The sequence below is a fragment of the Bos indicus genome, chromosome 1 (genome assembly GCF_029378745.1).
Source record: "Bos indicus isolate NIAB-ARS_2022 breed Sahiwal x Tharparkar chromosome 1, NIAB-ARS_B.indTharparkar_mat_pri_1.0, whole genome shotgun sequence".
Lineage (NCBI taxonomy): Eukaryota > Metazoa > Chordata > Mammalia > Artiodactyla > Bovidae > Bos > Bos indicus.
Genome location: NC_091760.1, coordinates 144,642,461 through 144,665,818, shown reverse-complemented (window position 1 = coordinate 144,665,818; position 23,358 = coordinate 144,642,461). Strand labels below are relative to the sequence as shown.

Here is a 23,358-nt window from a genome sequence, read left to right as displayed (position 1 = left end):
ATTTCTTTGGAAGGAATAATGCTAAAGCTGAAACTCCAGTACTTTGGCCACCTCATGCGAAGAGTTGACTCATTGGAAAAGACTCTGATGCTGGGAGAGATTGGGGGCAGGAGGAGAAGGGGACGACAGATGGTGAGATGGCTGGATGGCATCACTGACTCGATGGACGTGAGTCTGAGTGAACTCCGGGAGTTGGTGATGGACAGGGAGGCCTGGCGTGCTGCAATTCATGGGGTCACAAAGAGTCGGACATGACTGAGCGACTGATCTGATCTGAAAGACCAGACCTGCTCCCGTAATTTACATTTTAAGATAACAGGATTAGCCAAAAAAGGTTTAATCCGGAGATTGTCCTCAGGAAGGATACATTATTGTTATATAATCTTAAGGAATGTAGAGGAAAAAAAAGCTTGTCCTTTTCTTCCTCCTTGAGAATTCCAGACCCCTCTCTCCTTGAGGACCCCTAGACTTCTTATCAACCTACCTAGGAAATGACTTTCTTAGTAGGAAGGAAGACTAAAGCTTAATAATATGCAGTTTCTATTTTGGGTGATGAAAAAGTTCTGGAAATAGACAATGGTGATGATTAATACAACACTGTGATATATTATGGAGAAGCTCTATACAGTCAGCAAAAACAAGACCGGGAGCTGATTGTGGCTCAGATCATGAACTCCTTATTGCCAAATTCAGACTTAAATTGAAGAAAGTGGGGGAAACCACTAGACCATTCAGGTACGACCTAAATCAAATCCCTAATGATTATACAGGGGAAGTGACAAATAGATTCAAGGCATTAGATCTGATAGAGTGCCTGAAGAACTATGGATGGAGGTTCATAACATTGTACAGGAGGCCATGATCAAAACCATCCCCAAGAAAAAGAAACACAAAAAAAGCAAAATGATAGCCTGAGGAGGATTTACAAATAGCTGAGAAAAGAAGAGAAGCAAAGGGCAAAAGGAAAGATATATCCATCTCAATTCAGAGTTCCAAAGAATACCAAGGAGAGATAGGAAAGCCTTCCTCAGTGATCAATGCAAAGAAATAGAGGGAAACAATAGAATGGGAAATACTAGGGATCTCTTCAAGAAAATTAGACATACCAAGGGAACATTTCATGCAAAGATGGGCTTGATAAAGGACAGAAATGGTATGGACCTAACAGAAGCAGAAGATATTAAGAAGAGGTAGCAAGAATACACAGAAGAACTGTACAAAAGCCATACATTCTGGAATGTGAAGTCAAGTGGGCCTTAGAGAGCATCACTACGACCAAAGCTAGTGGAGGTGATGGAATTCCAGTTGAGCTATTTCAAATCCTGAAAGATGATGCTGTGAAAGCATTGCATCCAATATGCCAGCAAATTTGGAAAACTCAGCAGTGGCCACAGGACTGGAAAAGGTCAGTTTTCATTCCAATCCCAAAGAAAGGCAATGCCAAAGAATGTTCAAACTACTGCACAGTTGCACTCATCTCACACAATAGTAAAGTAATGCTCAAAATTCTCCAAGCCAGGCTTCAGCAATGAACCATGAACTTCCAGATGTTCAAGCTGGATTTAAAAAAGGCAGAGGAACCAGATATCAAATTGCCAACATCCGCTGGATCATTGAAAAAGCAAGAGAGTTTCAGAAAAACATCTATTTCTGCTTTATTTACTATAACAAGCCTTTGACTGTATGGATCACAATAAACTGTGGAAAATTCTGAAAGAGATGGGAATGCCAGACCACCTGACCTGCCTCTTGAGAAATCTATATGCAGGTCAGGAAGCAACAGTTAGAACTGGACATGGAACAACAGACTGGTTCCAAATAGGAAAAGGAGTACATCAAGGCTGTGTATTGTCACCCTGCTTATTTAACTTATATGAAGAGTACATCATGAGAAACGCTGGGCTGGAAGAAGCACAAGCTGGAATCAAGATTGCCAGGAGAAATATCAATAACCTCAGATATGCAGATGACACCACCCTTATGGCAGAAAGTGAAGAGGAACTAAAATGCCTCTTGATGAAAGTGAAAGAGGAGAGTGAAAAAGTTGGCTTAAAGCTCAACATTCAGAAAACTAAGATCATGGCATCTGGTCCCATCACTTCATGGGAAATAGATGGGGAAACAGGGGAAACAGTGTCAGACTATTTTTTTTTGGGGGGGGGGGGCTCCAAAATCACTGCAGATGGTGATTTCAGCCATGAAATTAAAAGACGCTTACTCCTTGGAAGGAAAGTTATGACCAACCTAGATAGCATATTCAAAAGCAGAGATATTACTTTGCCAACAAAGGTCCGTCTAGTCAAGGCTATGGTTTTTCCTATGGTCATGTATGGATGTGAGAGTTGGACTGTGAAGAAAGCTGAGTGCCAAAGAATTGATGCTTTTGCACTGTGGTGTTGGAGAAGACTCTTGAGAGTCCCTTGGACTCTAAGGACATCCAACCAGTCCATCCCAAAGGAGACCAGTCCTGGGTGTTCATTGGAAGGACTGATGCTAAAGCTGAAACTCGAATACTTTGGCCACCTCATTTGACGAGTTGACTCATTGGAAAAGACTCTGATGCTGGGAGGGATTGGGGGCAGGAGGAGAAGGCGACCACAGAGGATGAGATGGCTGGATGGCATCACTGACTCAATGCACATGAGTTTGAATGAACTCTGGGAGTTGGTGATGGACAGGAAGGCCTGGCGTGCTGCAATTCATGGGGTCACAAAGTCGGACAGGACTGAGCGACTGAACTGAACTGAAACTACAGGGAGGGAACACAGCTCCACCCATAGATAGAAAATTGGATTAAAGATTTACTGAGCATGGCCCAGCCCATCAGAATAAGACCCAGATTCCCCCACAGCCAGTTCCTCCCATCAGGAAGCTTCCACAAGCCTCTTATGCTTATCCATCAGAGGGCATACAGAATGAAAACCACAGTCACAGAAAACTAATCAAACTAATCACATGGATAACAGCCTTGTCTAACTCAATGAAACTATGAGTCATGCCGTATACGGCCACCCGAGATGAATGGGTCATGGTGGAGAGTTCTGACAAAATGTGGTCCACTGGAGAAGGGAATGGCCAACCACTTCAGCTTTCTTGCTTGAGAACCCCATGTACAATATGAAAAGGGAAAAAGATACGACACTGAAAGATGAACTCCCCAGGTTGGTAGGTGCCCGATATGCTACTGGAGAAGAGTGGAGAAATAACTCCAGAAAGAATGAAGAAGCTGACCCAAAACAAGAACAATGCCCAGTTGTGGATGTGACTGGTGATGGAAGTAAAGTCTGATGCTGTAAAGAGCAATATTGCATAGGGACCTGGAATGTTAGGTCCATCAAGGTAAATTAAAAGTGGTTAAGCAGGAGATGGCAAGAGTGAACACTGACATTTTAGGAATCAGTGAACTAAAATGCACCAGAATGGGCGAATTTAATTCAGATGACCATTACATCTAATACTGTGGGCAAGAATCCCTTAGAAGAAATGGAGTAACCCTCATAGTCAACAAAGTCCAAAATGCATACTTTGGTGCAACCTCAAAAATGATAGAATGATTTCTGTTCTTTTCCAAGCCATTCACTATCACAGTAATCCAAGTCTATGACCCAACCACTAATGCTGAAGTTGAACAGTTCTATGAAGACCTACAAGACCTACTAGCTCAGTTCAGTTCAGTTGTTCAGTCATGCCCAACTCTTCTAGACCTTCTGAAGTAACACCAAGAAAAGATGTCCTTTTCGTCATATGGGACTGGAATGCAAATGTAGAAAGTCAAGAGATACCTGGAGTAACAGGCAACTTTGGCTTTGGAGTACAAAATGAAGCAGGGCAAAGGCTAACAGGGTTTTGCCAAGAGAATACACTGGTCATAGCAAACACTCTCTTCCAACAACAAAGAGACAAATATACACATGGACATCACCAGACGGTCAATACTAAAATCAGACTGATTATATTCTTTGCAGCCGAAGATGGAGAAGCTCTACACAGTCAGCAGAAACAAGACCAGGAGCTGACCTGTGGCTCTGATCATGAACTCCTTGTTGCCAAATTCAGACTTAAATTGAAGAAAGTAAGGAAAACCACTAGACCATTCAGGTATGACCTAAATCAAATCCCTAACGATTATACAGGAAAAGTGACAAATAGATTCAAGACATTAGATCTGATAGCCAGAGTGCCTGAAGATCTATGGATGGAGGTTCATAACATTGTATAGGAGGCCATGATCAAAACCATCCCCAAGAAAAAGAAACACAAAAAAAGCAAAACGATAGTCTGAGGAGGACTTACAAATAGCTGAGAAAAGAAGAGAAGCAAAAGGCAAAAGGAAAGATATATCCATCTCAATTCAGAGTTCCAAAGAATAGCGAGGAGTGATAAGAAATCCTTCCTCAGTGATCAGTGCAAAGAAATAGAGGGAAACAGTAGAATGGAATAGACTAGAGATCTCTTCAAGAAAATTAGAGATACCAAGGGAACATAAGATGGGCACAGGAAAGGACAGAAATGGCACGGATCTAACAGAAGCAGAAGATATTAAGAAGAGGTGGCGAGAACACACAGAAGAACAGTACAAAAAAGATCTCCATGACCCAGATAACCATGATGGTGTGATCACTCACCTAGAGCTAGACATCCTGGCGTGGGCCTTAGGAAGCATCATTATGAACAAAGTTAGTGAAGATGATGGAATTCCAGTTGAGCTATTTCAAATCCTAAAAGATGATGCTGTGAAAGTGTTGCACTCAATATGCCAACAAATTTGGAAAACTCAGCAGTGGTCACAGGACTGGAAAAGGTCGGTTTTCATTCCAATCCCAAAGAAAGGCAATGCCAAAGAATGTTCAAACTACCACACAATTGCACTCATCTCACATGCTAGCAAGGTAATGCTGAAAATTCTCCAAGCTAGGCTTCAGCAGTAAGTGAACTGAAAACTTCCATCTGGAAGTTTTAGAAAAGGCAGAGGAATCAGAGATCAAATTGCCAACATCCATTGGATTATAGAAAAAGCAGAATTCCAGAAAAATATCTACTTCTGCTTCATTGACTATGCTAAAGCCTTTGACTATGTGGATCACAACAAACTGTGGAAAATTCTTCAAGAGATGGGAATACCAGACCACCTTACCTGCCTCCTGAGAAATCTATATGCAGGTCAAGAAGTAGCAGTTAGAACTGGACATGGAACAACAGACTGGTTCCAAATTGGGAAAGGAGTACAACAAGGCTGTATATTGTCACTCTGCTTATTTAACTTATATGAAGAGTACATCATGTGAAATGCCGGGCTGGATGAAGCACAAGCCGGAATCAAGATTGCCAGGAGATACATAAATAACCTCAGATATGCAGATGATGCCACCCTTATGGCAGAAAGCAAAGAGTAACTGAAGAGCCTCTTGATGAAAGTGAAAGAGGAGAGTGAAAAACCTGGCTTAAAATTCAACATTCAAAAAACATGGCATCCAATCCCATCACTTCATGGTAAATAGATGGGGAAACAATGGAAAGAGGACAGACTTTATTTCCTTGGTCTCCAAAATCACTGCAGATGGTGACTGCAGCCATGAAATTAAAAGATGCTTGCTTCTTGGAAAAAAGCTATGACCAACCTAGACAGCATATTAAAAAGCAGAGACATTACTTTGCCAGCAAAGGTCCATCTAGTCAAAGCTATGGTTTTTCCAGTAGTCATGTATGGATGTGAGAGTTGGACTATAAAGAAAGCTGAGCGCTGAAGAATGGATGCTTTTGAGCTGTGATGTTGGAGAAGACTCTTGAGAGTCCCTTGGACTGCACGGAGATCCAACCAGTCAATCCTAAAGGGAGTCAGTCCTGAATATTCATTGGAAGGACTGATGCTGAAGCTGAAGCTCCAATGATGTGAAGAACTGACTCATTGGAAAAGACCCTGATGCTGGGAAAGATTGAAGCAGGAAGGAGAAGGGGATGACAGAGGACGAGATGGATGGCATCACCGACTCGATGGACATGAGTTTGAGCAAGCTCTGGGAGTTGGTGATGGACAGGGAAGCCTGGCGTGCTGCAGTCCATGGGGTCACAGAGTTGGACACAACTGAGTGACTGAAGTGAACTGACTGTAACTATTAATATATGATAAATCTTGAAAGCCAGTAGACCAACTCCTCCAATGTATTCTTTTTCAAAACAGTTTTAGCTATTCTCTAGTTTCTTGGATTTTCCATGTAAGTTTTAGAATAATCTTGTCTCTGTCTACAAAATTCTTGCTGGGATGTTGGTAGAAATTACAATTTGGGGGAAACTGATATACTTATTGAGTCTTCCAATTCATGTATGCCTGTTTCTCCATTTATTCAGGACTTCATTAATTTCTTTCATCAGTGTTTTGTAGTTTTAAAAATCTTTCAAAAAGTTGTTTCAAATATTCTATACTTGTTTTGTTATATTTACACCTAAGATCTAATTTTTTTGAGCGAGCATACATAATTTTGTGCTTTTAATTTTGGTGTTTCTATATTCATTGTTAGTATTTAAAAATACCAGTGGGTTGTTTTTTTTTTTTTTTTTTCCACGTTCATCTCATGTCCTACAGGCTTGTTGGATTCATTTGTTCTAGGAGTGTTTTGTTTTGTTACCGAATCTACGAAGAAAACTGTGTCATCTGTAAACAGGAACCATTTGATGTCTTCCTTCCCAGGCTGTATGCCTTTTGTTCCCTTTTATTTTGTCTCACTGTCCAGGCCAGAACTTCCAGAACGATGCTGAATAAAAATCAGGAGAGTAGATATCCTTGCCTCGTTCCCAACCCTAGAGGGAAAGCTGTAGGTTATTTATGATGTTCTTTATCATGTTGAGGAAGTCCCTTCCTTTCCTATATTTATGAGAGGTTTTTTTTTTTATCATGAATAGGTATTAAGTTTTGTTAAATGCCTTTTTGGCACTGATTGATATGACCAGATAATTTTTCATCATTAGCCTGTTAATATGGCAAATTACATGGATTGATGTTTTTGAATTTTGAACCACCCTTGAATCCCTGGGATAGACTCCACTTGCCATAGTATATCTTATTGAATCTAATTTTCCAAAATTTTGTTAAGGATTTTTGTATTTATATTCACAAAGTATTAATATATTGACCTATAGTTTTCTTTTTGTAACTGTTCGGTTTTGGCATTAGGATGATGTTAACTTCATACAATGAATCAAGGAGTATTCCATCCTTGTTTTTCTGGAAGAGATATGTAGAATTAGTGTTAATACTTTTTAAACTGTTTGATAGAAACCCCAGTGAAACCATTTGAGTCTAGAGGTTTAGGGGAAGGGATAGACTAAGAAGTTAATCTCCTTAATAGTTACAGGCTGTTCCAATCATTTTCTACAGGTAAGTTGTGGCAGGTTGTGCTTTTTTAGGAATTGGTTCATTTCATGTAAGTTGTCAAATTTACAAATACACAGTTGTTCATAATCTCCCCTCATTTCCCTTTTGATGTCCTTAGGGTCTGTAGTGACACTTTCTGTGTCAGTTTTAAGACTGGAAATTTATGCCTTCTCTATCTCTTTTTTTTTGGTCAGTTTTTCTGGAAGTTTGTTGGTTAAAAAAAAAAAAAAATCCCAAAGAACGAGCTCTTCGTTTCATTGCTTTTCCCTATTATTTTTCCATTTTCAACTTGATTAATTTCTGCTCTTATCTTCACCCTGCTATCCCTTCTGCTTGCTTTGGGTTCATTCTGCTCTCCTTACAGGTTCATGAGGTGGGTGCTTAATTACATCCCTTTTTTCTTCTTCTTTTAAAAAAATAAACATGTAGTCCAACAAAGCCAAGTTTATTGGGTCAGTGAAGCCAGGAAGGACTCTCCTAATAACTACACGTCTCCTGACGATGGTGAGAAGGCACGTGGCACAGCTGTTTTCAAGTTTGTGTTAAGCGCACACTTGTCCAGCCTGTGCCCCCCTGCTCAGGTGGTATTGCCACGACAGAAGGGTCTAGGGTTTCTTCACGTGCTCCTTTGAATAAAAGGCGTCAGCGAGAGGACAGTGGGCACACCCTACCCTGTATCCCAGGGGTGCGGGTGGGGGCAGGTGTGAGTGTGGCAGGTGAACAAGGGCCAAGCAGACACGCCCAGCTCAGCCCATGCCCATGGCGGCTGGAACACGAAGGAGCCCCGTGAGTTATGTGAATGTGACTCCTTGACCCACAGGAAGCATTTATTTAGCACCTCCTGTGTGCTAGCCAGTGTCCCAGGAGAACAAAACAGCTCAAGCTCCCTGCCCAAGAAGATCCTAGTCTAGTGGGAGGAGACTGACAACTCAGAGAAGAGAAAAGAGGCCTGAATGTGCCAGAGGGGAAAGTGCAGATGAGAAAGCAGGACAGGAAGGAAGAAGGCAGGTAGGCTGGGGCTGGGGGTCAGGCTCTGCAGCAACAGGAGGGGAGGCAGCCTTCGAGAAGGACCCTGAACCGAGACCCTGTGGATATGCTCTCTGCGGGCAGGGGCAAAGCCCTGTGGGGGTGCCAGCCTGGCGTGGAGGCCAGTGTGTCTGAGCAGCAGTGCGTGCAGGAGGGAGCAGAGGGAGAGGCAGGTGATGAGAGCCGTGGACTTGAGCCTGGGATTCTGACACCCCTTAGAGTGAAACCAGACTGGGAGGCTCAACAGGAAGTCACCCCAGTGACCAGGGAGCCACGGCGGCCTGGCCCAGGTGGAGGAGGGGCTCATGGTCCGATGCTGGGTATGTCTGGGGATGGATTTGCTGAAAGTAGAAAACATTCTTATGGTTGCCAAGGGGATAAGGGGTGGAGGGATAAATTGGGAGATTGGGATTGACATAAACACACTACCATACATAAAATAGATACCTAATAAGAACCTACTGTATAGCACAGGGAACTCTACTCAATACTCTGCAATGGCCAATATGGGAAAAGAATCTAAAAAACAGTGGGTACGTGTACATGTATAACTGATTCATTTTGCTGTACACCTGAAACTAACACAACACTGTAAATCGACAATACTCCAATAAAAATTTTAAAATTAAATACCAAGAGAGAGGCAGAGAGAGAAATGTTGGCTGTGGGTGTGAGATGCAGGGAGGACCCTGGCAATCAAGGGATGCGGTCATCATCAGCTGAGATGAGGGAGCCTTGAGAGGGTCAGGCTGGCGGGGGAGCCACGTGATGTAGGACTGAGAATTGGCCCATCATGGGTCACTGATGAGCTTGCTGGCATTAGAGCCCTTTGAGAACTGAGGTGCAGCCCAGGAGAGGAGGCTGTGAGGTACACACCCCAGCAAAGTGTAGCAGCACTGGGGGAAGCCAAACACGTGTGCACCTGGGGAGGGACCCAGCCCAGAGGGGAGTCACATGCGGGAGGAGAGAGGGAGACCTGGAGCCAGCCATGCCCTGGGCAGGCCTGGCTGGTAACACGGCCAGCTCACCACCCACCTCTCAGTCTGGCTCAAGCCTCCAGTTCAAAGTGTGGGCCCTGGAGCATCCGCATTACCTGGGACCTAGAAATGCAGAGTCCCGGGTCTGCAGAGTCAGACACCCTGAGGAGGGTCCAGCAACCTATGGTTCCACAAGGCCTTTGGGAGTGGGAGACAAGGCTGGGTGCTGAAGCTGGAGAGGGGGCTCCAAGCCTGGGAGGGAACAGCCGGGAAAGGCATCAGTGGGGACCCTCTCTCGTCCCAGTCTTAGATCCCTGGTTCTATGAAAGCCACTTTGACGTTAGGTAGAAATTCTAGAGCACCCCAGCCATGACGAGATGAGTCTGCTCCTTTCACGGGTGTGCCCTGTTTTGCCTTTCATCAGTTCAGTTGCTCAGTCGTGTCCAACTCTTTGTGACCCCAGGGACTGCAGCACGCCAGGCTTCCCTGTCCATCACCAACTCCCAGAGCTTGCTCGAACTCATGTCCATTGAGTCAGTGATGCCATCCAACCATCTCATACTCTGTTGTCCCCTTCTCCTCCTGCCTTCAATCTATCCCAGCATCAGGGCCTTTTCTAATGAGTCAGAGACCTTCCCATCAGGTGGTCAAAGTACTGGAGCTTCAGCTTCGGTATCAGTCCTTCCAATGAATACTCAGGACTGATTTCCCTTAGGATTGACTGGTTTGATCTTCTTGAAGTCCAAGGGACTCTCAAGAGTTTTCTCCAACTCCACAGTTCAAAACCATCCATTCTTCGGTGCTCAGCCTTCTTTATGGTCCAGCTCTCACATCCATACATGACTACTGGAAAAACCATAGCTTTGACTGGACAGAACTTTGTCAGCAAAATAAAGTCTCTGCTTTTTAATATGCTATCTAGGTTGGTCATAGCTTTTCTTCCAAAGAACAAGTATCTTAATTTCATGGCTGCAGTTACCATCTGCAGTGATTTTGGAGCCCAAGGAAATAAAGTCTGTCACTGTTTCCATTGTTTCTCATGAATTTAGCACGAAGTAATGGGCCAGATGCCATGATCTTAGTTTTTTGAATGTTGAGCTTTAAGCTAGCTTTTTCACTCTCCTCTTTCACTTTCATCAAGAGGCTCTTTAGTTTCTCTTGCTTTCTGCCATTAGAGTGGTGTCATCTGCATATCTGAGGTTATTGAGATTTCTCCCAGCAATCTTGATTCCAGCTTGTGCATCATCCAGCCTGGCGTTTCACATGAGATATGATTTCTGCTGTGATGTGCACAGATCTGAGTGCCTGTCTGAGCTGGCCGCCTCACTTGCCCCATGTAACTCACACCCTGTCACCAGACAGAACATGTCCATCTCCCCACAAAGCTCCCTGGTGCCACCTCCTGGAAGTAACCTCTGACCTAGTTCAGGTCACTGTGGGTTCATTGTGCCTGTTCTGGAACTTTGTACAAAGGGAGCCATCTGGTCTGAACCCTCCATGGGTTTGACTTCTTTCACTCCAGGTACGTCTGGGCTCCTCTGCGAGGCTGCGAGGACCGATACTCCATTCCGGTACTGCCTGGACCCCTGAGCTAGTTCATCTGCTCACTTGTTGGAGGGCATCTGGGCTAAGGTGAACCTTCTCATCCAAGCCCTTGTTGGGCCAAGGTTTTCATTTCTTGTGTGTAAGTTATTAGCCAGAAGAGGAATTCCTGGGCCTTAGTGTCACTGTGAATTCAGGGACACGGTTTTCCAAAGCGACCGCAGCATTTTGTGTTCCCACCAGCAACGCGTGAGGGTTCCAGTTGCTCCACGTCCTCAGAACACCTGCTGGCATCTGGTTACGACCATTCTGCTGCGTGAGTGGTGGCATCTCACGGCTTTGACTCACGTCTCCCTGATGACTGATGTTCTTGTGTGAATTGCCATCGGCATATCTTCCTGTGCCAACTATCTGTCCAAGCCTCTTGCCTGTTTTAAAAAATTGGTTAGTTTGCATCACTGATATGTGGAGAAGGCAATGGCAACCCACTCCAGTACTCTTGCCTGGAAAATCCCATGGACGGAGGAGCCTGGTGGGCTTCAGTCCATGAGGTCGCGAAGAGTCAGACATGACTGAGCGACTTCTCTTTTACTTTTCACTTTCATGCACTGGAGAAGGAAATGGCAACCCACTCCAGTGTTCTTGCCAGGAGAATCCCAGGGACGGGGGAGCCTGGTGGGCTGCCGTCTATGGGGTCGCACAGAGTAGGACCTGACTGAAGTGACTTAGCAGCAGCAGCAGCAGCATTGATTTGTAATTCTTTACATATTCTAGACACAAATTTTTTTCAACTTTTTATTTTGTATTGGGGTATAGCAGATTAACAACATTGTGATAGTTTCAGGTAAACAGGGAGGGGACTCAGCCATTCATATACATGTATCCATTCTCCCCTAAACTTCTCTCCCATCCAGGCTGCCATATGACATTGAACAGAGTTCTGTGTGCTGTGCAGTAGGCCCTTGGTGATTATCCATTTTAAATATAGCAGTGTAGACACAAATTTTTGTCAGATGTTGCAGAAGTGTTTTGGATATTTTCTCTAAGTCTGTGAGTGGCCATCTCAGATTTTAGAATCTCCTGGCCACAGGCTGCAGCCCTGCCCAGCCCCAACCAGGCCCACCCTCTGCAGGCTCAGGGCCCGTTGAGTGGACAAGAGGATGAGCTCCTGCTTTCTGGGGACAAGGGAGCCGGCCAGGGAAGTGCCAATGGCCTGGCACTGGGAAGAGTGTGACCCTGGAGTAACTGGATGGGGACCTGGCCCCCACAGTGCAGGAGCAGAAAGCATGAAGTGAGCTTCCAGGTCAAAGAGCCTGTAGTGAGCACCCCCACACCAGGGTCTTCAGCCTCCCCCTGTGGCCCCAAGTCCCCCAGGCAGATGCAAACCACTCTCTGGCCTCTCTGGGAGTCCGGTGGGTGGGACCCAGGCCCAAGTGGGCAGGGAAAGCGCACTGACACCAGCGTTCTCTGGGGACATCCCTTCTGGAAGGTCCCCAGCAGTTCCTGTCCCCCTGAGTGTGCAGGGAACAAAGCAGAAAGGTCACCTGCTCCAGGGTCAGACGGGAGTCCCCCGTGGATTGCGTGTGAAGGTGAAAGAAGGAAAAGCCCCAAAATGCCCTTCAGTGGAGACCGGCGAGTATCAAGGCCACCCCTCTGTGGACGGCCAGACCAGGGGAAGGAGGGGTGAGTCCAGGCCCACACCGTGCCTACCATCTGCTGCAAATAGCAGTGCGGTATGTGCGGGGTGACTCAGTTATTGTGAAGCAAACAAGAGAAGGAAAAAGAAAGGCTCCTCTGGGAGGAGCCTTAGCAGGTGTGAGCTCTGGGCAGGGGGCGGGGGGACAGTGTGAGGGACTCTGGGACTTAATCCATACACTTAAGTATGGTTTGTCTACACAGGTTTGTTTTTACATGAAAAGTAGGAAATAGAATGTCGTGGGAAATATCCACAATACCAATCAAAGTATTAGATAATTGGGAATAAAGATAGTAAGAACTGTGTTGTACCCACATTTCATTTATTTGTATTATTTATTTGCTGGTATCTTTTGTATTAAGGTGTAATTGGCATATATAATATTTTTAAAAGAAGAAAGAAACAGGAAGGTGCACCATGTTCCTGGATTTAATTTCCTAATTGCATTTTAAAAGGCAATTCTTCATATCTACAAAACAGCAGCCGACTCACAGACACTGAGAGAAGACTTGTGGTTGCCAAGGAGGAGGTGGGGTGGGAGAGGGAGGGATCGGGAGGCTGGGGTGAGCAGATGCAAACGGTCCCATATAGACTGGAGAAACAACCGGGACCTACTGTATAGCACAGGCAACTGTATTCAATATCCTAGGATAAGCCATAATGAAAAAGAAAATGAAAAAGAACGTATATAGATAAAGAATATGTACAAAGGATACATATATGGAAAAAGAAATGTATAACGGAATCACTTTGCTCTACAGCAGAAATTAACACAACATTTTAAATCAACTATACTTCAATAAAAAATTGCTTTGAAAAGTGGCCCTTAATCTCGAAAACAAATACAATTCCAATCAAATTACTAAAGGGAGTTTAGAACTTGAGTCTCCTGTTCTTTTGGCACATGAGTGAACCAGAGACAAGACACTTTTGAAGGGGATCAAGCTGCCTAGACAAAACATTAAAAAGCTGCAGAGAGGAGGACAAGGAGGGCTGGTGCTGAGATGCAGATGGCTGGGGTGATGGCAAAGCCCAGAGTGAGACCCAAACGCACCTGCGAATTATGGGTGATAACTGCATTGCCTGGAACACATAGTGGGAGGGGCAGATGGACCCCTCGATGAATCTGTCAGACCAGCTAATCAGTGCAAAACTCCTACCAAACACCAAAAATATCCTGAAATAAAATGCTAAAATAGAGATGAATGTTAATATTATCTAATAACGTAATAAAGATGAATGCTAACATCACTTTGGAGTGGAGAAGACCTTTTAAAGTATGATAGGAAAAATGAAAACCATTACAGAAAAGACAAAGATATTTGTGTGTTAAAATATTTTTAAAAATTTAAATCCGATATTGAAGAATCCTTGCATCCCTGGGATAAAGCCCACTTGGTCATGGTGTATGATCTTTTTAATGTGTTGTTGGATTCTGATTGCTAGAATTTTGTTAAGGATTTTTGCATCTATGTTCATCAGTGATATTGGCCTGTAGTTTTCTTTTTTTGTGGGATCTTTGTCAGGTTTTGGTATTAGGGTGATGGTGGCCTCATAGAATGAGTTTGGAAGTTTACCTTCCTCTGCAATTTTCTGGAAGAGTTTGAGCAGGATAGGTGTTAGCTCTTCTCTAAATTTTTGGTAGAATTCAGCTGTGAAGCCGTCTGGACCTGGGCTTTTGTTTGCTGGAAGATTTTTGATTACAGTTTCAATTTCCATGCTTGTGATGGTTCTATTAAGATTTTCTATTTCTTCCTGGTCCAGTTTTGGAAAGTTGTACTTTTCTAAGAATTTGTCCATTTCTTCCACATTGTCCATTTTATTGGCATATAATTGTTGATAGTAGTCTCTTATGATCTTTTGTATTTCTGTGTTGTCTGTTGTGATCTCTCCATTTTCATTTCTAATTTTACTGATTTGATTTTTCTCCCTTTGTTTCTTGATGAGCCTGGCTAATGGTTTGTCAATTTTATTTATCCTTTCAAAGAACCAGCTTTTGGTTTTGTTGATTTTTGCTATGGTCTCTTTTGTTTCTTTTGCATTTATTTCTGCTCTAATTTTTAAGATTTCTTTCCTTCTACTAACCCTGGGGTTCTTCATTTCTTCCTTTTCTAGTTGCTTTAGGTGTAGAGTTAGGTTATTTATTTGACTTTTTTCTTGTTTCTTGAGGTGTGACAAACAACTAATCTCAAAAATATACAAGCAACTCCTACAGCTCAACTCCAGAAAAATAAATGACCCAATCAAAAAATGGGCCAAAGAACTAAATAGGCATTTCTCCAAAGAAGACATACAGATGGCTAACAAACACATGAAAAGATGCTCAACATCACTCATTATCAGAGAAATGCAAATCAAAACCACTATGAGGTACCATTTCACACCAGTCAGAATGGCTGCGATCCAAAAGTCTACAAATAATAAATGCTGGAGAGGGTGTGGAGAAAAGGGAACCCTCTTACACTGTTGGTGGGAATGCAAGTTAGTACAGCCACTATGGAGAAGAGTGTGGAGATTCCTTAAAAAACTGGAAATAGAACTGCCTTATGATCCAGCAATCCCACTGCTGGGCATACACACTGAGGAAACCAGAAGGGAAAGAGACACGTGTACCCCAATGTTCATCGCAGCACTGTTTATAATAGCCAGGACATGGAAGCAACCTAGATGCCCATCAGCAGATGAATGGATAAGAAAGCTGTGGTACATATACACAATGGAGTATTACTCAGCCATTAAAAAGAATACATTTGAATCAGTTCTAATGAGGTGGATGAAACTGGAGCCTATTATACAGAGTGAAGTAAACCAGAAGGAAAAACACCAATACAGTATACTAACGCATATATATGGAATTTAGAAAGATGGTAACAATAACCCTGTGAACGAGACAGCAAAAGAGACAGTGATGTATAGAACAGTCTTATGGACTCTGTGGGAGAGGGAGAGGGTGGGAAGATTTGGGAGAATGGCATTGAAACATGTAAAATATCATGTATGAAACGAGATGCCAGTCCAGGTTCGATGCACGATACTGGACGCTTGGGGCTAGTGCACTGGGATGACCCAGAGGGATGGTATGGGGAGGGAGGAGGGAGGAGGGTTCAGGATGGGGAACACGTGTATACCTGTGGTGGATTCATTTTGATATTTGGCAAAACTAATACAATTATGTAAAGTTTAAAAATTAAATTAAAATTAAAAAAAATTTAAATCGATAGAGCAAGGTGAAGAAAATATTGGTGACATGTATATGAGGGTTAGCTAAGAGCTAATATCTCTCATACAGAGAGTTCTCAAATCAGTAAGAGAAAGACAAATACTCAAGAGTTTAAAAAGAAAAGAGATTTGACCTTCAAGTTTTATTCCACAGCCCAGTAGCAATAAGGGATTGGACTCTAGCACCATTTCATTGTCTACTTTGGGACTTATTTAAAAATTAATTTTTTTAAATTGGAGAATAATTGCTTTACAATATTGCATTGGTTTCTGCCATACATCAACATGAATCAGTCATAGGTATACATATGCCGCCTCCCTCTTGAGCCTCCCCCGCACCTCCCACCCCATCCCACCCCTCTAGGTTGTCACAGAGCACCAGGTTTGAGCTTCCTGCATCATACAGCAAAGTCCCACTGGTTGTCCATTTTTCATGTGATAAAATGTTTCAGAGCTACTATTTGAAAACTTTGAGACCTTTGGATAGGGGTCTATAAAAACATATAGCCTGTGCACAGAAAACATAACTAGTGTTCTCCATGTAGTGTTTACAAATGTACCATGAGAGGACTATCTTTGTGTAAGTGAGCTTTGAGAAACAGCAGGTTAAACCCAGTAAGCGGGCAGTCACCGTCATGTCCTCAGGGATGCCACCTTGAGTGGGTCTGGACACAGCCTTGCTCCCGAGCCTCCCCGAGGCAGGCGGTGGCTCCAGATGGGGTGCCACTGGGGAGCGGAGGCGCAGGGACTGGGCATCTTAGGGCACCTCGTGCAGCAGCAGGGAAGACGCGCAGTCACAGTTTTGGCCAGGAGAGGGGGATGCCTAGTCACTTTTGGGGGTGGTGGAGGCCCTTGCTTTTGTGCTCACAGCGACTAGGACAGGGTTGCATCTTTTCCGCTCCCCTCATCAGGGCACCGATTGGGGGGCCCGAGGCTCTGCTCTGTGTGGCCGCAGGCATCCACCAGGAGCACCAGGAGTCCAAGCTGTTAGGCCAGCCGCGAACCCAACTCTAGTCAAGCTGTCCACGGGTCTCCTCTCTCTGCATATGGAAGACATCACGAATGGCCAAGACAGGCTTCCCTGGTGGCTCAGACAGTAAACAATCTACGGGCTATTCAGGGGATGCAGGTTTGATCCCTGAGTCAGGAAGATTCCCTGAAGAAGGGAATGGCAACCTACTCCAGTATTTTTGCCTGGAGAATTCCATGGACAGAGGAGCCTGGCAGGCTACAGCCCATAGGGTCACGAAGAGTCAGACACGACTGAGTGGCTAACATTTTAATGGTTAAGACAACAGCAGGCTGGAAGGTGGAGGAGGGCTACATGGGCACATGGGCCAGAGCCTGAGCACCAGCCTCAGGCCAGCAGCCGGCCCCTTCTCCCACCTTCCAGAAGCGTGCTCACGGGCAGCCTGGGGAACGGGATGGGTCTGGGTCTGGCTGTGTGTGACCCCCTGCTTAGAACTTCACAGTTTCCATCACTGCATAAAGGTCTGAGAACCCCTGCAGGATTAAGTCCTGCCCACTTAATCCTCCACTTCCCCCAACCCTGTTTCCACAGAGACTGTTTTCTTCTCAGGACATTTAAAAACACTTATGTGTGAAGTACAAGTTAGAGAATCAGCTTCCGATATGTGACATGACTGCTCCCAGGCCATCTCCCCAGAAACCTGTCTCCCTGAGCCCATTTCCCCAGGAGTTTTGTCTAGTGAAAGCACAAAGGTCTGGGGTCAGCAAGCCCACGCTGTGGTGGGGGGTCAGCGCTGGGCTCTTATCTCCTCCCTCTCATCCAGGCCCATAGTCTGGGAGAGGTGGTCTCTGCTTCTCCTCCTGAATGACCTACAAGTGGCCAGGAGCCCACACCTGGCACCTGAGATAAAGGAGAAGCCCTGAACCCCAGTCCCTGATGGATGCTCACACGACTGTTGCTTCCTTGATGCAGGACAGCAGTCCTGTCAGCAACTGCTGGTCAGCGTGCACTCCAGGAAAGGTGAGGCTACACCTCTCCCAGGCCCCCTCTCTGTTTCACGTGCCTGGAAATCCTCTCCAGATGCCTGCTGTGGGCCCTGAGCCCCTGCTGCTCTGGGGGCCTCGCAGGAGTACAGAAGGACAACACGAGGGCAGCAGGGTGGGGTCCCTCCCTTTTCCCAGGAAATCTGGTCAGTGCCCTGTTACTGGGACAAGATCCCCCCAGGCTGTATGTCCCCGCCTCCACCCCTGCATTTGGACCAGCCTTGGGTGCAGGGCTGAGCCTGACTGGAGTCAGGTGCCATTCAGGATGCCCTTGGGCCCCAAAGCCTCTGAACTAAACTGGGAGCAAGCTGTGGGTCATCCTATCTGGCCAGCACCCAGAGGGTGACCATCAAGCCAGGCAGGACCTACCAACCAGAGGCCCACTGCGGCTTTGAGGGGTGGGGGCTCCATGCAGGGGTGTCAGCAGCCCCTCACTGCATCCATGCCAGCCTCACAGATATCCTAACTGGGGAAAGCAGGGTGTCAGGCCGCTTGGGCTGGGCTGGGTGAGGCTGGGGTTCACCCAGGAATCTTCAGAACCACCCTAGCAGGGCCCATCCACTGCTGGGTGTGAGGCCATGGGAAGAGGTGCAGCTGGCATGTGGTCCTCTTGCAGATGGAGACCTGTGTTGTGTCCTGCCCTTTGCTCCCACATGCGTGATCTTCAGGCTTCCTGAGGTGTCCACAGGTGAGGACAGTGTGCCCTTGACCAGCAGAGGGGCCTGACGTGTCAAGGTGTGAGGCTGGTGGTGGCCTCAGAGACTGAGCTGGTCACCCAGAGGCCAGCTCCTCTGAGGCCTGTTTCCAATCCACTAGGCTCCCCACTACCCCATGCTCCCCTTCAGATGGCACTGTCTCTGCCAAGCTGCCTCAGGGTGCATGGTACCCTGATACCCTGAGAGAAAAGCACTTGTACAGGAGTGTCCTGGGGCCCCACCTGTACCTGTCCACACACTCTGGGCGGAACCTTCCTGAAGCCTCTGCTCCACACTGCTAGGTCAGGTGCTCCTGCCCCCAGGATGCCCTCCTTGCTGTTCAGGTCCAACAACAAGAAGTTTGCCCCTTCCACAGAGCTAAAATAGGCCTCTGGAACCCCCACATTCCCCTTCTGCCACAGGAACAATACAGACAGGGCAGAGAGGGGAGCAGGGGTATGTGGTCAGGTGACAGGTCTATACCCCAATCCCTTCTGGCCCTTATAATCTTTTTAAATCTTATGTCTCAGTTTAAAAACTAAAATAAATAAAAGGAGGAGAAAGCAATCAAGACAGTGTACTCAGACATAGGGGAAATTATTTCATCATCATTGTCAGTTTCATCATTCTCTTCCCTCCACTAAAACACAGTCTTAATAAACTCTTTTAGAATAAATATTCTAAAATATTCAGAAATACATGTGCATGTGTTGAAAGAACTAATATTATTAAAATGATAATATTATCCAACATAATCTGTAGATTTGACAAAACCACTATCAAAATTCCAATGGTATGTTTCACAGAAAGGAAAAAAAAATCCTAGAATTTGTGTGGAACCACAAAGACCCCAAATTGCCAAAGCAATCTGGAGAAAGAAGAACAAAGCTAGAGGTATCACACATCCTAATTTCAAACTATGTTACAAAGCTGCTCTAAATAAAATGGTATGGCACTGACACAAAAACAGACACGTGGCTCAACAGGACAGAATAAAAGCCCGGAAGTAAGTCCACGTATATATGTACAAGTAATTTACGACAAAGAAGCCAGGAATACACCATGGGGAAAGAACACTCTCTTTAATTAACGGTTCTGGGAAAACTGGACAGTCACATGCGAAAGAACAAAACTGGACCTCTGTCTCACAGCGTACACGAAAATTAACTCAAAACGGATTTAAGGCTTGAACAGATAACCTGAAACCATAAAGCCCTAGAAGAGAATGTAGGAGGTAAACTCCTTGACCTGGGTCTTGGCAATGGTTTTCTGGATTTGATGCCAAAGGCAAAGGCAATGAAGGCAAAAACAGACAAATGAGACTATATTCACACTAAAAATCTTTACTACAAAAGACAACCATTAACAAAATGAAAAGGCAACATACTGAGGGAGAGAAAATATCTGACAACCATATATCTAATGAAAGCTTAATATCCAAAATATATGAAGAATTTATACAACTCAATAGCAAAACAGAAGACAATTTGATGTACAATCTAGGCAAGGAATCTAAATAGATGTTTTCCAAAGAAGATATATGAAAAAAAAAGGGGGAAGGGGAGAGGGAAGAATCAGGTTTCTGATGTTGTTACATACATTGGAGTGGAAGGGAGATGGTGGTGGGAATAAATAAAATTTAATGCTAAAAAAAAAAGAAGAAGATATAAGGATGTTTTCTGTATGTCTTCCAGCAAACAGGTACATGAAAATATGCTGTACATCAGGGAAATGCAAATCAAACCCTCAGCAAGTCAGCACCTCACACCTGTCAGAGTGGCTGTTGTCAAACATGCAAGAATAACAAGTGCTGGCAAGGATGTGGAGAAAAGGAAACCCTTGTGCCCTGTTGTGAGAATGTAAATTGGTGCAGCTGCCATGGAAAACACTAAGGAGCTGTCTCAAAAAATTAAAAATAGAACTACCACACAATCCAGCAAAACCATTTCTGGGTATGCATCCAACAAGAATGAAAACACTGATTTGAGAAGATACCTGCACCCTCATATTCATGGCAGCATTACTTACAATATCCAAGACATAAACGAAAAAGTGACCATCAGTGGGTGAATGCATCAAGAAAACACACATATATACAATGGAGTGCTACTCTGTCATAAAACAGGAATGAAATTTTGCCATTTGTGACAACATGGATTGACCTTGAGGGCATTATGCTAAGTGAAACAAACCAGACAAAGACAGATACCATATGACCTCACTTACATGTGGGATTAAAAACAAACAAAAAATCCAAACTCACAGATACAGAGAAGTGGTTGCCAAAGGTGGAGACTGGATAAATGGGTCTGGGTCTCCCACATTGCAGCTTGACACTCGACCCTCTGAGCCACCGCCCAGATAAATGGATGAAGAGGGTCAAAAGGTGTAAACTTTCAGTTAAAGATAAATACCTCACAAATAGAGATATAAACTATTGCATGATGACGACAGTCAATAATTTGTTGTTGTTTAGTTTCTAAGTTGTGTCTGACTGTTTGCAATCCATTGGACTGTAGCCTGCCAAGCTCCTCTGTCCATAGGATTTTCCAGGCAAGAATACTGGAGTGGGTTGTCATTTCCTTCTCAAGGGGATAGTCCCTACTCAGGGATTAAACTCTCATTTCCTGCCCTGGCAGGGGATTCTTTACCTCTGAGCCACCTGGAGAGTTTAGTCAATACAGTGTGGTTAAAAAAGAAAGTATTTCAGAATATTTTGTATCTATAGAAAATCTCTGAAGCTAGGACAGAGCTCCCACAAACCCATACCCCTGTGATTAACATCTTGCTTCAGTGTGATACGATTGTAACAATTAGTGAATCACTACTGATACAAGCACAAGCTGGAATCAAGATTGCCGGGAAAAATATCAATAACCTCAGATATGCTGATGACACCACCCTTATGGCAGAAAGTGAAGAGGAACTAAAAAGCTTCTTGACGAAAGTGAAAGAGAAGAGTGAAAAAGTTGGCTTGAAGCTCAACATTCAGAAAACTAAGATCATGGCATCCGGTCCCATCACTTCACGGGAAATAGATGGGGAAACAGTGGAAACAGTGTCAGACTTTATTTTGGGGGGCTCCAAAATCACTGCAGATGGTGACTGCAGCCATGAAATTAAAAGACGCTTACTCCTTGGAAGGAAAGTTATGACCAACCTAGATAGCATATTGAAAAGCAGAAACATTACTTTGCCAACATAGGTCCATCTAGTCAAGGCTATGGTTTTTCCTGTGGTCATGTATGGATATTAGAGTTGGACTGAAGAAAGCTGAGCACTGAAGAATTGATGCTTTTGAACTGTGGTGTTAGAGAAGACTCTTGAGAGTCCCTTGGACTGCAAGGAGATCCAACCAGTCCATTCTATAGGAGATCAGTCTTGGGTGTTCATTGGAAGGACTGATGCTAAAGCTGAAACTCCAATACTTGGCCACCTCATGCGAGGAGTTATCTCATTGGATAAGACTCTGATGCTGGGAGGGATTGGGGAAGGAGGAGAAGGGGACAACAGAGGATGAGATGGCTGGATGACATCACCGACTCAATGGACATGAGTCTGGGTGAACTCCGGGAGTTGGTGATGGACAGGGAGGCCTGGCGTGCTGTGATTCATGGGGTCGCAAAGAGTCGGTCACAACTGAGTGACTGAACTGAACTGATACAGTATTCTTGAGGCTAATGAGCCATAGTTTAGTAGGTGTCCTTGGTTTCCTCTAAGGTCGTTTTTCTGTCGCGTTTAGTCTAATCGTCATGCCTCCTTAGGCTCCTCTTGGGTGTGACAGTTTCTCGGATTTTTTCTGATGAGCGGCACAGTTGTGAAGAGTCCCAGGCAGGTATGTTGCTATGTTGCAGGCTGTCCCGCCCCTGGAATCTTCCGGCACTTCTCTCATGGGTGGCGGCTGAGTCACAGGTGGGGAGGGAGCCCACAGAGGTGACACACCATCCTTGTGTCACCCTATAGGGAGCAGTACTGTCCACTCTGCTGTCAACCCTGACCTTGGCAGGTTTCTCCCTGCAGAGCTACTGCCTGACACCCTGCTGAGCTTTTTAAAGTGTGTTTGTGTGTGTGTGTGTGTGTGTGTGTGTGTGTGTGTGTGTATATATATATAAAATTTATTTATTTGGCTACACCAGGTCTTAGTTGGGGCATGTGGGCTCTAGTTCCCTGACCAGGGATAGAACCTGGGTCCTTGCATTGGGAGCCTGGAATCTTAGAGACTGGACCACCAGGGAAGCACTCATTGAACTTTACACAGGTAAGTCAGGCCACCCGGACCACACCCAAGCTGAAAGGAGGGAGCTATGAGCCCTCCCCAGGCCAACTGAGCTTCCTCCCCACTAATTGCCCCTTGGCCCCTCCCACTCCCGACCATTTATCCCACCCAGAACCTTCACCCTCACTAGGCACCACACCCCTTAGATGCTTAAACCCCACTGAACTCCCTCCCAGCCGGTCCTGCCCCCCTGCGCCCACCCCCAGCAGAGAATCCTGAGAACCCTAAGCCCCGCCCCTGAGTCCCCCACCCCCGCACTCAGGCCCCATCACTGAGCCTCCTCACTCCGCCCCCTGAACCCTCCTCTCTCACACGGGTCTTCTCATCCCTCCTCACTGTGAGGACTCTCCTGCCCCTCCCCCTCCCCCTCCCGGGACTCCCTAATCCCCCACCCAGCAGGGGCACCCCACAGGAGCCCTCCACCCTTCCACCCAAGACCCAGTGGCACTGAGGGGTCCCCGCTCTCATCCCTGCGTCATCCTGCGCGCCCCCACCCCAGGAGTCCAGCACCCTGGTTTCCTGCTGATTCTGGAAGAAGTCCCTTC

At 45.2% G+C, this 23,358-nt stretch overlaps 1 protein-coding gene across 1 annotated transcript in view; it reads left to right on the top strand.

Annotated features, from left to right (window-relative positions):
- DNMT3L (DNA methyltransferase 3 like) overlaps positions 1 to 23,358 on the top strand; it is a 44,281-nt gene that overhangs the window by 6,171 nt on the left and 14,752 nt on the right. The gene's annotated exons all lie outside the window — the stretch shown is intronic.